At 40.9% G+C, this 12,705-nt stretch overlaps 1 pseudogene; it reads left to right on the forward strand.

Moving 5' to 3' along the window:
- On the forward strand, window positions 2,263-2,824 carry LOC8060721 (annotated as a pseudogene).

The following is a 12,705-nucleotide window of genomic DNA, read 5'->3' on the forward strand; positions in this document are numbered from 1 at the left end:
GTTGGAAAATCTTATCATGCCTGTTATGTTTCTTTTTTGTCTCTTTTTGCATAGAACTCATAATACAGTTTACCATAAAACACATGAGACACATCTAATCCAAGTGCCTTCAACTCATAAAGCCATATCAAATAATCTTTTAATATGGTCACCCAGACAACTTATCCATCGCAACAGGAATTAAGTTATCAACAAGAAAGTCTTTATAAAGTGTGTTTTTATGGAGTTGTACTTTTTCATTTTGGAAAAAACCTCCTCACTATGTTAGCTGAGTGAGCATCTTATAATGTTATATAGTTTTGGTATCCAATCGGCTTTCTCCCATTTTCTATTTTTGTTGTGTACTCCTTCATTCTCTCAACATAGTAATCATAAATAGGAGGAGTAGCATGTGGTTTTTCTTCATGAAGTGCATAATCACGGTCCAGCTCCTTGACAATGGCATGCACCTAATTATTCCAAGTAGGAAAATTAGTGCAACTTAGAGATTCTATGGCACTTATATAGTCTGCATAATTTTCTAAAAAATGATGCAAGACGATGTCTCAGTCAATAAGCCGTATATAAGATGTACTCAATGCTAGTCAGAATTAACAACATACTTAAGGATTTTATTTTGCATCACTGTTGGGCAGAAAACAAACAACTTGTCTTAGGTTTTGTTTAGTTACACCCAAAATTCAAAAACTTTTCAAGATTCCCCATCACATCAAATCTTACAACACATGCATAGAGCATTAAATATAGATAAAATAAATAACTATTTGCATAGTTTATCTATAATTTGTGAGACAAATCTTTTAAGCCTAGTTAGTCTATGATTAGACAATAATGGTTAGTAGGCCTAAAGATCAAGGTGGCTTGGGAATCATTAACACCAAGATCATGAATGAGAGTCTCTTAGTCAAATGGATTTGGAAAATTCATCAACAACCGGATGATATAAGATCTTGCAAGCCAAGAGCCTAGGGCAGAATGGTTTTTTTTTGACTCTACTGGGACAGGGGGTCTCAGTTTTGGAAAGGTTTACACAAGGTTAAACATATCTTCAAATGGGGGGCTAGCTTTAAGATAGGGGATGGGAGGTTGTGTCGTTTTTGGGAGGACTGCTGGATAAAGGAGGTTCTTCTTAAAATCATTTACAGTGATCTTTACAATTTGGTTAGAAATCCTAAGTGTTTTGTGAGGGATTGTTGGGTAGAAAACAATTGGTGGGTGGACTTCAAAAGGAGTCTGACAGTACATGACCAAGAAAGATGGCTTGGTCTTTTGCACTCTTTAAATGACCGTGCTTTAACTGAATATAAAGCCAATTGTGTGCAATGGGCCTTGGATAGGAAGAAGTAATTCACTACCAAATCACTTTACAGATTTCTAACTGACAGGGGGTCAGTAGCAGGGTGGCTGGGTATACTTGGAAAAGTAGGATCCCTTTAAAAATCAAGTTCTTCCTTTGGCAGTTACTTAATAACAAACTTCAAGTTGCGGTGAATCTGGTCAAAAGGGGTTGGAAGGGTTCTCCTTTGTGTTGCCTATATGGATGTCCTGAAAATATTGATCATATTTTTTCACATGTCATCTGGCTAAACTGCTTTGGGAAGTCATTGTCATTGCTGAAATCTTCCAGTTATCTACCTATCCTACTTCCTGGGATGATTTTTGTGATACTTGGCTAAGAGGCAAGGGGCCTGTCCCAACCAGATTGATCATCTTTCTGTTTTCAGGTTTTGCGTGGGCTTTATGGACTACTATAAATAAGATTGCTATTGAAAAGATGACCCTAGAAGCTCCAACTGGCGTTATATATACATTGCAATTTCACTTATGTAGAAATGGAGCTAGAAGCTTAAGGAGCAGGATCAGGACATGATCATGCAAATCAAGAAATAGTCTGCCGTGGTGATGCAAGAAGAACACAGAGGATTTATACTGGACCGAGCTAACGCTGCCCTACGTCCAGTGTGGGGGTCGGATCCTGTATTATCTTGCACCTAAAGTGCTTGTAGTAGGGGGTACAAGCTAGTTGCGAGAGAGGGAAGTAGTCCTAGGTCTCGACTTCGTGGATGGAAGTAGTTCCATTTTTCAAGATCTACTGAAACTATATACCATCCAAAATACGAAACAACACAAGATTCTACCTCATATTTTGAGGTATGCTTCACCATTTTTAATAAAATCAAAACACACATGTCTAGTTAAGTAAGAAATCTTTTTATATGAGATGTATGTTGTGCTACTGGTATTGTCCCTTTTCTGAAGGAAATGGCTGGGAACAGTGCGATATGGCAGCAAACGGAAGTTAAGGATCTCCTTCTTTATCACAAGGAGAAAATCCAAGAGGCAGGGAGGGCCTTCAGTCAACGGAGGCCCATGATGAAGAGTGTGCTCGAAGGCTTAATGAAATGTATGGCACCAACTTCACATGGAAACAAGTCCACAACAAGTACCATAAGCTCAAAAGAGAATGGAAGTTGATCATGGAGGCAAAGGCCGCTAATGGTGCTAGTTTTGATGATGTTCAAAAGAAGATAATCTATGATGATGTAGAGGTTGTCAAAATGAAAGCAGTAAGAATATATGTTAAATATCTCTATGACATAAATTACAGTTGCAAACAGGGTTGTATCCTAATGGTTTTTTTGGGTAAATGTAGAATGGTGACAAGAGAGCCAAGTACTACAATGTTCCAATTCCCCCGTTTGATGAGATGGAGTTTGTCTTCACTGGAAAACATGCTACTGGAGAGTTTAGTGTTCTTCAAGTACCATTTGATCACCCAACAAGGCAAGAGGATGATCTTATTGGGAATGTAAAACCTACGTAAGTAATGAATCTGGATCTTGATCCTTCTCGGCACTATGATTTTGATACCCTCCTAGGGTATGACAGTCCAAACTCAGACAATAAATAGCAGGTTTGTCAGTCTTAAAGGCCCTATATCAGACTATAAATAGCAGGTTTGTCAGTCCTAAAGACTGCAATGGACTTTGTACTGTCGTTTCATTTGAAATGTTCTTGTACTGTTGTTTCTTCAAGTATTACATCTGCCAATATTCAGTTGTATAAGTGTTCTTGTAGCAGACGGATGGCGGTAAAGTGCTGAGTGGCATGTATTTGGGTAAGGGTGCCAAACATCCAAGAAATCTTACTCATCCTGACAAACACCCCTTTACCACAACTAAAACCTTACCAAGCAACATTCCAAGCAAAGCAAAATGCTAGTGAAAGAACCACTAAAACCTGAATCTATTCACTGTCTGCGTAATCAAATCTCAAGCACAAAACCTGAATCTTAAGGAGCGTTCCTTGCCTCCGATTTGGAGATTGGAGTCACGATGGCCTGCACCACCCCCAGATGAAAACCACACTAGGGGCAGTGCTGCAGCCAGGACGCCGGGGTGTCGTCATAGGCAGCCGCCGCCGCCACCCTCTTCTGCGCTCGTGCGGGTGGTAGCGCCCCCACCCGGCCTCTTCCGCCCCTGCGATGGCTTGTCGTCCGCCAGCTTGGGCCTGACGGTCTCGCCGCTGCCGTCGTAGTCGTAGTCACCGTACTTCTCGGTCTTGCCACCCTTGCGCCGTAGTTCTTGGTGCGGTTGCTTTGATACATTTTACACAGAACGCGCCCTTCAATCTTCCGACCAGGGCCGTCCTCATCGTGCTTGTGAAGGTGGAATTCGTTTATGACCCAACCTGTGTGGCGCACACCATCGCCGCGCTTGCGCAAGAAGGAGAGCTTATGTGAGTATCCAAGGAGGCGGTCGCCGTCGAGGATGTTCTTGGGGGCCACCTCGGCATGCCAGCTCCCGGCGTCGAGGACGACGCGCTCTTTAGTAGGCCACAGCCTGGTTAAGAAATACTAGATTCCCCTTTGCTCAGAGACACCGGGCTCAAACGAGCGCGCAAGCTCGGCTGGCTCAGCAGAGCAGATATCTACCACATGCGCCTCGCCGGCTTTGGCCACCCCTGTGGCCACTCAGGGCTCGAGAATATTCTTCAAGAGGTTCACATCTGACATCTGCTGCGATGGGCCTTCACATGAGCCTCGGCCAGGGACAACAGGTTGGCACGAGGGCTAGGTGAGGCGGGCCTTCACGTAAGCCTCGGGCAGGGCCAACAGGTTAGCGCGGGGGCGAGGCGAGCGCGTCACTGAAGGAGAGGCGGAGGGGCCTTTGAGAGCGGCGTCGCGGTGGACGGCGTCGAGCACGAGGTTGGCACAACGATCTTGCCAATTCTTTGTCAGAGGGTAGGGCGACGTGATAACGACTATTGTGGTGGCGGAGGCGTTCTTGAGGGTGGCGGCGTGGTCGACATCGAAGGCGCGGTGGACGGCATCGGGCGCGTGGTTGGCGCGGCGGTTTTGCCAATTCGTCATCATAGGTAAGGCCGACGTGAGAGCGGCCGTAGTGGGGGCGGAGGCGTTGTCGAGGGCGGTGGTGTGGTCCATGTAACACCCGGCCCAGGGCTTAATAGGATTAATAGGAGACTCATACCAACAAGTTGCAACTTCTTTTCCGGAAGCCTATCTCGAAAGAACTCTAAAGTTAAGCGTGCTTGGCCTAGAGTAATTTAGGGATGGGTGACCGACCGGGAAGTAGTTCCCGGGTGCGCACGAGTGAGGACAAAGTGTGCAGAAAAGGCTAGTGTTGGTCTGTGGGGGCTGACTATGTCCTAGAAAAGCTGCCAGATGTAAGCGGGCCCGGCCTCATTGAGGCGGGACGTTACAGAATGGTATCAGAGCCGACCCTCGCGGTTTCACGGGCGCGTGTGTCGCAGTTGTGCAGGCATGATGTGCATGGCTGGTGTGGACCCAGAGTGGTCACACAGCATGGCACATGCGCTGGCACTGGATGCACGGACGTGGCCAAGAGGGGATGTTCCTGGCTTGGGGTTGATCGACGAGGACGTCGATCTCTTAAGGGGGTGAGGATGTAACACCCGGCCCAGGGCTTAATAGGATTAATAGGAGACTCATACCAACAAGTTGCAACTTCTTTTCCGGAAGCCTATCTCGAAAGAACTCTAAAGTTAAGCGTGCTTGGCCTAGAGTAATTTAGGGATGGGTGACCGACCGGGAAGTAGTTCCCGGGTGCGCACGAGTGAGGACAAAGTGTGCAGAAAAGGCTAGTGTTGGTCTGTGGGGGCTGACTATGTCCTAGAAAAGCTGCCAGATGTAAGCGGGCCCGGCCTCATTGAGGCGGGACGTTACAGTCCACATCGAAGGCACCTTTAAGAGCGGCGACGGGCGGGAGGTTGGCGAGGCGGTCTTCCCGGAGGCGTAGTCGTTCTCAAGTGCGACGTAGAACGCCGCGTACTTCGCCGTAGCAGCGACCGCGTCGTTGATGGCGCGACGGTGTGCTGGGGCCGTTGCGGTACTAGCCGCCGCGATGTTGACGACGGAGTGCGTCGAGCTGTCGTCGCGGTTGCGGGGAAGCAGCGGCTCGGTGAGAGCTTCTTCCTCCATGGCCGCTAGTTTTTTCTCTCCTGAAATGAAGGCCTTGTTTATTCACCCTAAAAACTAAAAACTTTTCAAGAATTCGTATCACATCAATTCTTGCGACATATGTATTAAGCATTAAATATAGATGAAAACAAAAACTAATTACATAGTTTGCCTGTAAATCGCGAGACGAATTTTTTAAACCTACTTCATGATTGGACAATGTTTGTCAACTAAAAACAAAAGTGCTATAATATTAAAATTTATTTTTTTTATCTAAACAAGACCTAAGGGTCGATGCCACGGAGAGGAAGAGGTGAATACTGAAGAAACTGCAACTGCCTGCGAATTGGTAATTGGGATGATATATATAGGCGGAGGGTCGAGGGAGGAGCCTGCTCTGCTTTGGTTTCTGGCGGCGCTGCTGGTCCAGTCATTTCCGAAGGCCTGCCGATGTACGACGGGGTGATGCGATTCGGCCCAGTGGATCAGCGATCTGGGCCTAATTGACTCCCTCCGACCCACATAGGTGTTTAGAATAGGGGAACAAAATGGAAATCCATATAGGATTTTTGCTTATGTGGAGGAAGAGAGAGGTCACAGAGAAAGAGGTCATTATTTCACGAAACAACCACCTCATAAGCTAAGATTTAGGACTATGCAACTCTCAAGTTTACTTTAATTCTATGCATAAATTAAGAAATGATGAGTTACTTCAAGACAACTTAAAAAAACAACTATTGTATATGTTGTCTGTTAAGTTGTCTCAAAATTACGTGGTACTAAATGAGACCACCTACGAGACAATACCAATGTACTTGCCCTAAGCCTCTGCTGCTTGAACTCTACCGCACATACACACCCTTTATTACATTTTATAAACTTTTGAATTTTATTAAATTCTAATACTATGAATTCTAGGCTCCTTAATTCATTGTATTAGAACTTAATTAAATTCAATAGTTTATAAAACTTAAGTAAACATATTAAACAAAGGGTGCATACATGCATATGTGCAGTAGGGTACATGTAGCATTGCAAGCTAACACAAGTACTTTAAAAAATATCAAGGGTAAGGAACAATGACTAACGACACTCCACTACTGCTTCTACATAGTTCACACGATCAAATCCTATAATTATAATAGACAATAAGAGCTTATACTAGTAAATAGGCACCAAATGAGTCCATATAGATTAAACAGTGTCAAGCTATGCACCATAAGATAAAAAGCATGATTTTAGAAAAAAAAATAGTAAAACTAGTTTCATAATTTTGCAAGTTAAAACAAAATTTCTATGGATTTTGTAAGAGTAAACCAAAATTTATGATTTTTAGTTGCATTATTCTTTTCATGTAAAAAATATTTGAATATTTTTTGAAAAATTATTTGTCTAATTATTTGTTTTTTTAAATATTTCAAGTAAGGTTGACCTTACTGAATTTTTAACTAAGTCCAATTGATCTCCCTCAGCCTTGGCAAAAAAGAAAAAAACGATTTTATAAATGGGAAAGGTAGATCGGACGTACGCAAAAAGTTAAGGGGATCGAAAGGACCTTTTATTTCCTTTAGGCTCTGTTTAAACATTTTCACAGGTAACAAGCTTCCAATGGTAATATCTTGTGCACAAGAATACAACTGTATTTTTTTTCATTGTAATATAGAAAAAGTCCACTCCCTCAACTTTCACGAAAATATGATTTTCATCCCTGAACTCTAAAATCGGACAAAATACATCCCTCAACTTTTAAAACTGTACACATTACATCCCCGACCTGGTTTTGAAAGCGGTTTTGTCTTTTTCTTTTTATTTATTTCGGTTGAATTTTTTGAAAAATCACAATAAATCACATAAAAATCATAAAATAGAAAACTCAATTTTGTAACAGAAGCTTTTATTAAACCAAAGAGCAGTACTTCGAGTTGATAGACATACTTTGAATCACTCCCAGCCTCTGCCAGATTAAGAGGCACACAACATAAAGGGATTCAGACTTGATGCTGGATTATTCAGAGCACACACTAGATTATATCGTTGGTAAACATGTAACGTTTGAACCTATGCTTCAAATATAAGACTTTGAATTATCTGTATGAACTATGAAGTTGTGATCTAATATGTTAGTAAGACTTTGAATTATCTACCCCTACTTGGTAGTTGGTATTTGTAATGTCCTCATCTTCTATGTTTATTATGTGCAAAATTACCTGATATTTGACATAATTTTTGCTCAATCGCTAAATGGCTTAGCCCGCCATAACCTTTCTTAGCTTTTCAGAGAGGCAGCCGCTAAGAGGCTTAGCCCGCTATTTAAAACTTTGGTTGTAAGTATAGGTGGTGGGGATAGAGAATGATCTGTACAACCGTTTGACATATGTTATTTTAACTTGTTTGAACATGAGAATAATGGACGAGACAGAGAAGCGTGTGGGAAGTAAAAAAAAAAGGATAGATATAGGATAGATATACATATAAATTATATTGGATAATTAAACTTTTCAAGATTCTAGTTCATATGGCTTGATTAGTTATACCATTGGCCTATCTAGGCGCCAATAAAAGTAAATTTTATTACTAATCAAATTACATCAAGGATTTAATTATGAAAATATTTATTTATTAGAAAAGAGTTAAAGGTTCAGGGACCCATAATAGTACAATTATCATTTATTTTTACTAGCAAACATGCCTGTGCGATGCAACGGGAGAAGAAAACCATCAAATGTTTATGAAAAATAGTGATCGGAATGATACAATGCTGCACAAAATTTTAAAGCTATAGTTTATTTTAAGATGAATATTACATCTATAATATAAGTTAATATTAGCAATAATATGACACCGTCCTCTTAATCCAATATCAAATTTAAAATATTTTTTTTGATATATTTTCTCTCATTACAAAGCATAGAAATATTTACTTATAAACGTATTATAATTTTAATTTATTAATACAATACCTTGGTACAATGGTACAGTTAAATATGAGTTCCACAACTTCCTTTATAGATCCATAAAAGTTGCAATTCTAATTGGATCAAAATCAGCAAGAAATTAATTGTTGATGTGTCAAAACTCAAAACTTGTTTGTCCACTAATACCTATAAGGGGAGTTCTCTTTTTTTTTCACATGCTAGGCCGCGTTGGGAATTATACTGGACTGAACAGGATAACAAACTGCTCAAGCTTTCAGTTTATATTTGATTAGTTGTACCTTGGTTGAACCAGATTGTAATAAAATTTTAATTAAAATTTTAAATTACATATCTTGGTGATGAAAATCTCTGTTTTTTTTAAGAAAGAAGATTCAAAGATCCATGGTATTATATTTATTATTATTTGGTTTTGGCATTTATAAGAAAAACACAAAAAATAGAAGAACATAGAACCAGAAGGTGGTGGACGCGGATAGAATAGAAAATAGCAAACATGCATGTGCGTTTTAACAGAACACGATACTTCTTGGAATATACTTCATACTATTATTAGAACTGTCTCAATAGGGCTTTCAACTGAGTTTCATAAATACTAAATATACTAATGTAACACCATATCGATGAAGAGAGAGATGATAAAAGTTTCATAAAAATAGATACTTTTTTAGGGATGAAACTCTTTTATACTAATGTAACACCATATCTAGTATTTTCTTGCTGTCTTTTATGTCCTTATTATTACACTTCTCCATAGAATGGCAAGATCGATGTCACGCACACTCAACAACAATGTTTGTACTCCTCATTCTTTGCATCTATGGCGCAGTGGAAAACTGGTGGTGTCATGTATACCACAAGAGACTTATAGGATCGAAAACTGTTTTCTTATAAATTTTTGTAAAATCATGATTAAAAATTAAGATGTAACTTTATCCGAATGACGAAATAGGAAAGTACTGGTACAATACTTAGGCCTTGTTTAGTTGGAGAAATTTTTTGGCTTTGGCTACTGTAACACTTTCATTTGTATTTTTTATAATTAAATTTTATTTTTATCTATATTTAATATTTCATGAATGCGTTTGATATGACAAGAAATCTTGAAAAAAAATTCGAAACTAAACAAGGCCACCGGAGGTCATCAGCAGGCCCCTAAATTTTGTAAAATGCCGAACCCGGCCTCCTCGTGAGTCGTGTCAGGGCCTCTGCAACAAAAATATCATCATATAACACCTGCAGCCATGCAGGGTCTCTGATCTCTGGAATCTGGACGCTGGTCCTCGCTCCTCCGGTCGTCACCTCCACTGGTAACTGATCCGGCTTGCACTGCGTGGTCTGCATGTGTCCGCGCTCTTCACCTTTGCTCATGGAATCCCGGCTTCAGGTACTGCTTGATTTATGTCTGCTACTGCTGTGACTTTTCCCCACCTAATAACAGCGTTATTAAGCAGCAGCAGACCCCCCCTCGCGCGCTCTCTCAGAAACAACAGGCAACTCTTGCTCTTGAGAGCTAGCCAGAGCGCATCGGCATCCTGTTCTTGCTATTTTCGTCTTCCAGCATCGTCAGGCTTTACTTTTAATTCCCAGTCGATTCAAGCAGAGGTGAGTCTAGCTAGGTTCTAGGTACCTACTATATCAATCTGTTCGAACTCGATTTGCTGTGTTCTTCGATCTTTTCGTCATCAGGAATTTGATTTCTTTTTGCCGTTCTTAGAGGCCTCCTCTGCTTCTTGTTCCTACAAATATCAGAGAGCTATATACTACTGCTGTTTCGATTTCTCTGCTCTAGATCTGCCTACCTGTTCATCCAGTATGTAGATTTTTGTCGTTCCCTTGTAGTATACCATGTTTGCAGTATATATGTAGGTTTATCAAACACAGATCGACAGAATTTTGAACAACTCATACATGATTTGCTTATAACAAGATATAAATACAGGTGATCGATGGATCCATGCCAAGGAAGTTTGTCAGGGAGGGACTCCACTGGTGCTGGGCATGACAACAAGCTTCGTCAAGGAGCGGCAGCAGTTTCTTCTTACTGCCTGTTCCCGGAGGAGACGGCCCGCGGCAACGGCGGCCTGCAGCTCCATGAGATTTTCTCCGTGGATCGCCAGCAGCCAAAGCTGGAGGTACTTCTTAATTTCTAATAATTTGGATCCTCCATCATATATACTGCTGTGTGTAACTACTACTGTATTTATCAGGTTTGATTTGATTATATTAATTCTGTGCCTCATCATCTATTATGTGTATTAGATATATACTCCATACCATGTATGTGCTGGCGGCTTAAATTTCATTTATTTCCTGCTACTTAATTAATTTCCCTGGTGATTGTTACTCTACGTATCTACTGCTTGATTATCTACGTCTTACCTATGTATGTATTAATTACTCATATGCAAAGATTTAGAACTATTTTTGTGAGATAGTTTTGCAAACGATGATATGCCTTACTTATCTCGATGTGAGTAACCTTTTCTTTGGGTGGCAAAATATGTAGTGCAAACCTCTTCGGTTGTTCATTTTTTTCCTCAGTGTTTAAATTTTACTTGAAATTAGGTATATCTACAGTGCATACAAATATATAAATTGAGTTGCAAACATAAACTAGAAAAACTCATATGAAAATGACAAATGCATATGCACTAAAAGACAAAATATAGTGCACATGCATCTAAAATATGATTTTTTTTGAAAGCGAGTTTGTATCTCAACTTTTATATATAGGATTTGAATGGCACCAGAAAACTAGGTAATCTAGTATTGGGAAACCGGGTCATCCAGTTTCCATATTGCATAGTGCTACAAATTTTGGTCACGAACATAGATGCCACGAGGTTAGGGGTCTGATGGCAGCTGAGTCACCCCCGGACCATGGTGACTACGGGTAGGGGGAAGAGGACATCACAATAGTATAGTTAGGGAAGGGGGAACCAGATCGTTTGCAGTCATGCTCGTCGACTGTCCTCTGTAGTCACCAATCTGGACCATCCATTTTCCATCCAACCGTGTTGGGCTATTATTACTTCAAAACTCAACACCCCGTAAACCACTCGACCCATCTCAGTACAACACGGCTTTACCTTCGTGTTCCTTGTTTGCAGCCAGCTCTACGCGGTGTGGTGCCTAGCTAGAGCTACCACAACGCATTGGCAGCATCCGTTGGGTGCCGCGATTAGGTGGCCGTCACAAGCACTACAACTCGATGCTACCTTTAGTGATGCGCACCAGGTTATTTGCTGCCGCCTTCATCTTGCAGCGTATGATGATCTGGTGGCCCAATTCATGGTAGTCTTGAACTTTCGACCCTTACTAATGTGCACTATATGATCTAGTGGCACATTCATACCCTTTAGTACATCCATTCAATGGCCCATTCCTTCTCTGCCATAGTTGTTGATCAGCACTGTATGATCCTTTGGCCCTAATCAAGTGGTCTAGTGCTTTGTTTGGTGATAAATCTTCTAGGGTTCTATGTTCTTTCTTATCCATTTCAACTTGGACCTTGATCAAACTTTATCTCCATGCATTCCTAGGACCTTGTAGAACATGTTGTCTAACACACCTTAGCTCACACATGTTAGTCCAAGTGATTGGGTTGTCATTGTACTCATCAAAGCCATAATAAAATCATGTTCAAGGGCACATGACCCTAACAATTTGACAACACTAGGAATTTTTTGAGGCTTCAGTAGGTAATCACTCAAAAAATGCTATCATACCCTTGCACTTGTGTCTAGTTTCCACGTCCTAAGATATCCTTTCATGAAGTTAGTAGGGTTTCTTCAAGTCATCCGTGCTCTTCCAATAATCCTCTAAAACAATCCATGATTTAGGACCCCCCGCCTCTTATTCAAGTGGTTCCTTGACACCTTAGGGGTTCATTCAAGCTTCATAGACCTCAGGCAATACTTCTCTGATCATCATAGTGTGTCAATTCATTTTTTGGATGGATAAATTGAGTTCCTCATGCTTTTCCATAGTTTTTATGTTAATTCTCCACTCTAGTTCATCCCACCAACATTCTCTATGTATGTTCCCGGAATTAGTAGTAACTTGTTGAGCATTGTTCAATTGGACAATGATAACAGAATGCTAAATTGGTGGAATTCACCACTTGTTTGGTTAAAGATCGAGTGAAATAGGAGGTCCTTTTGTGTGACACTCTTTTAAATGGGCTTTACCATCTTTGTTTGCCATCAGAACACATTGTTTTTCTTGGTGAAATAACACGTACCTATATTTGGACCAAACCTTATGGCGAGGGCATACATTACATGAAGAAGGAGAAATTCTCCCTCATCTATTTGTGAAATTGATGGT

Source organism: Sorghum bicolor, chromosome 2 (assembly GCF_000003195.3).
Source record: "Sorghum bicolor cultivar BTx623 chromosome 2, Sorghum_bicolor_NCBIv3, whole genome shotgun sequence".
In the NCBI taxonomy this organism is placed as follows: Eukaryota; Viridiplantae; Streptophyta; class Magnoliopsida; order Poales; family Poaceae; genus Sorghum; species Sorghum bicolor.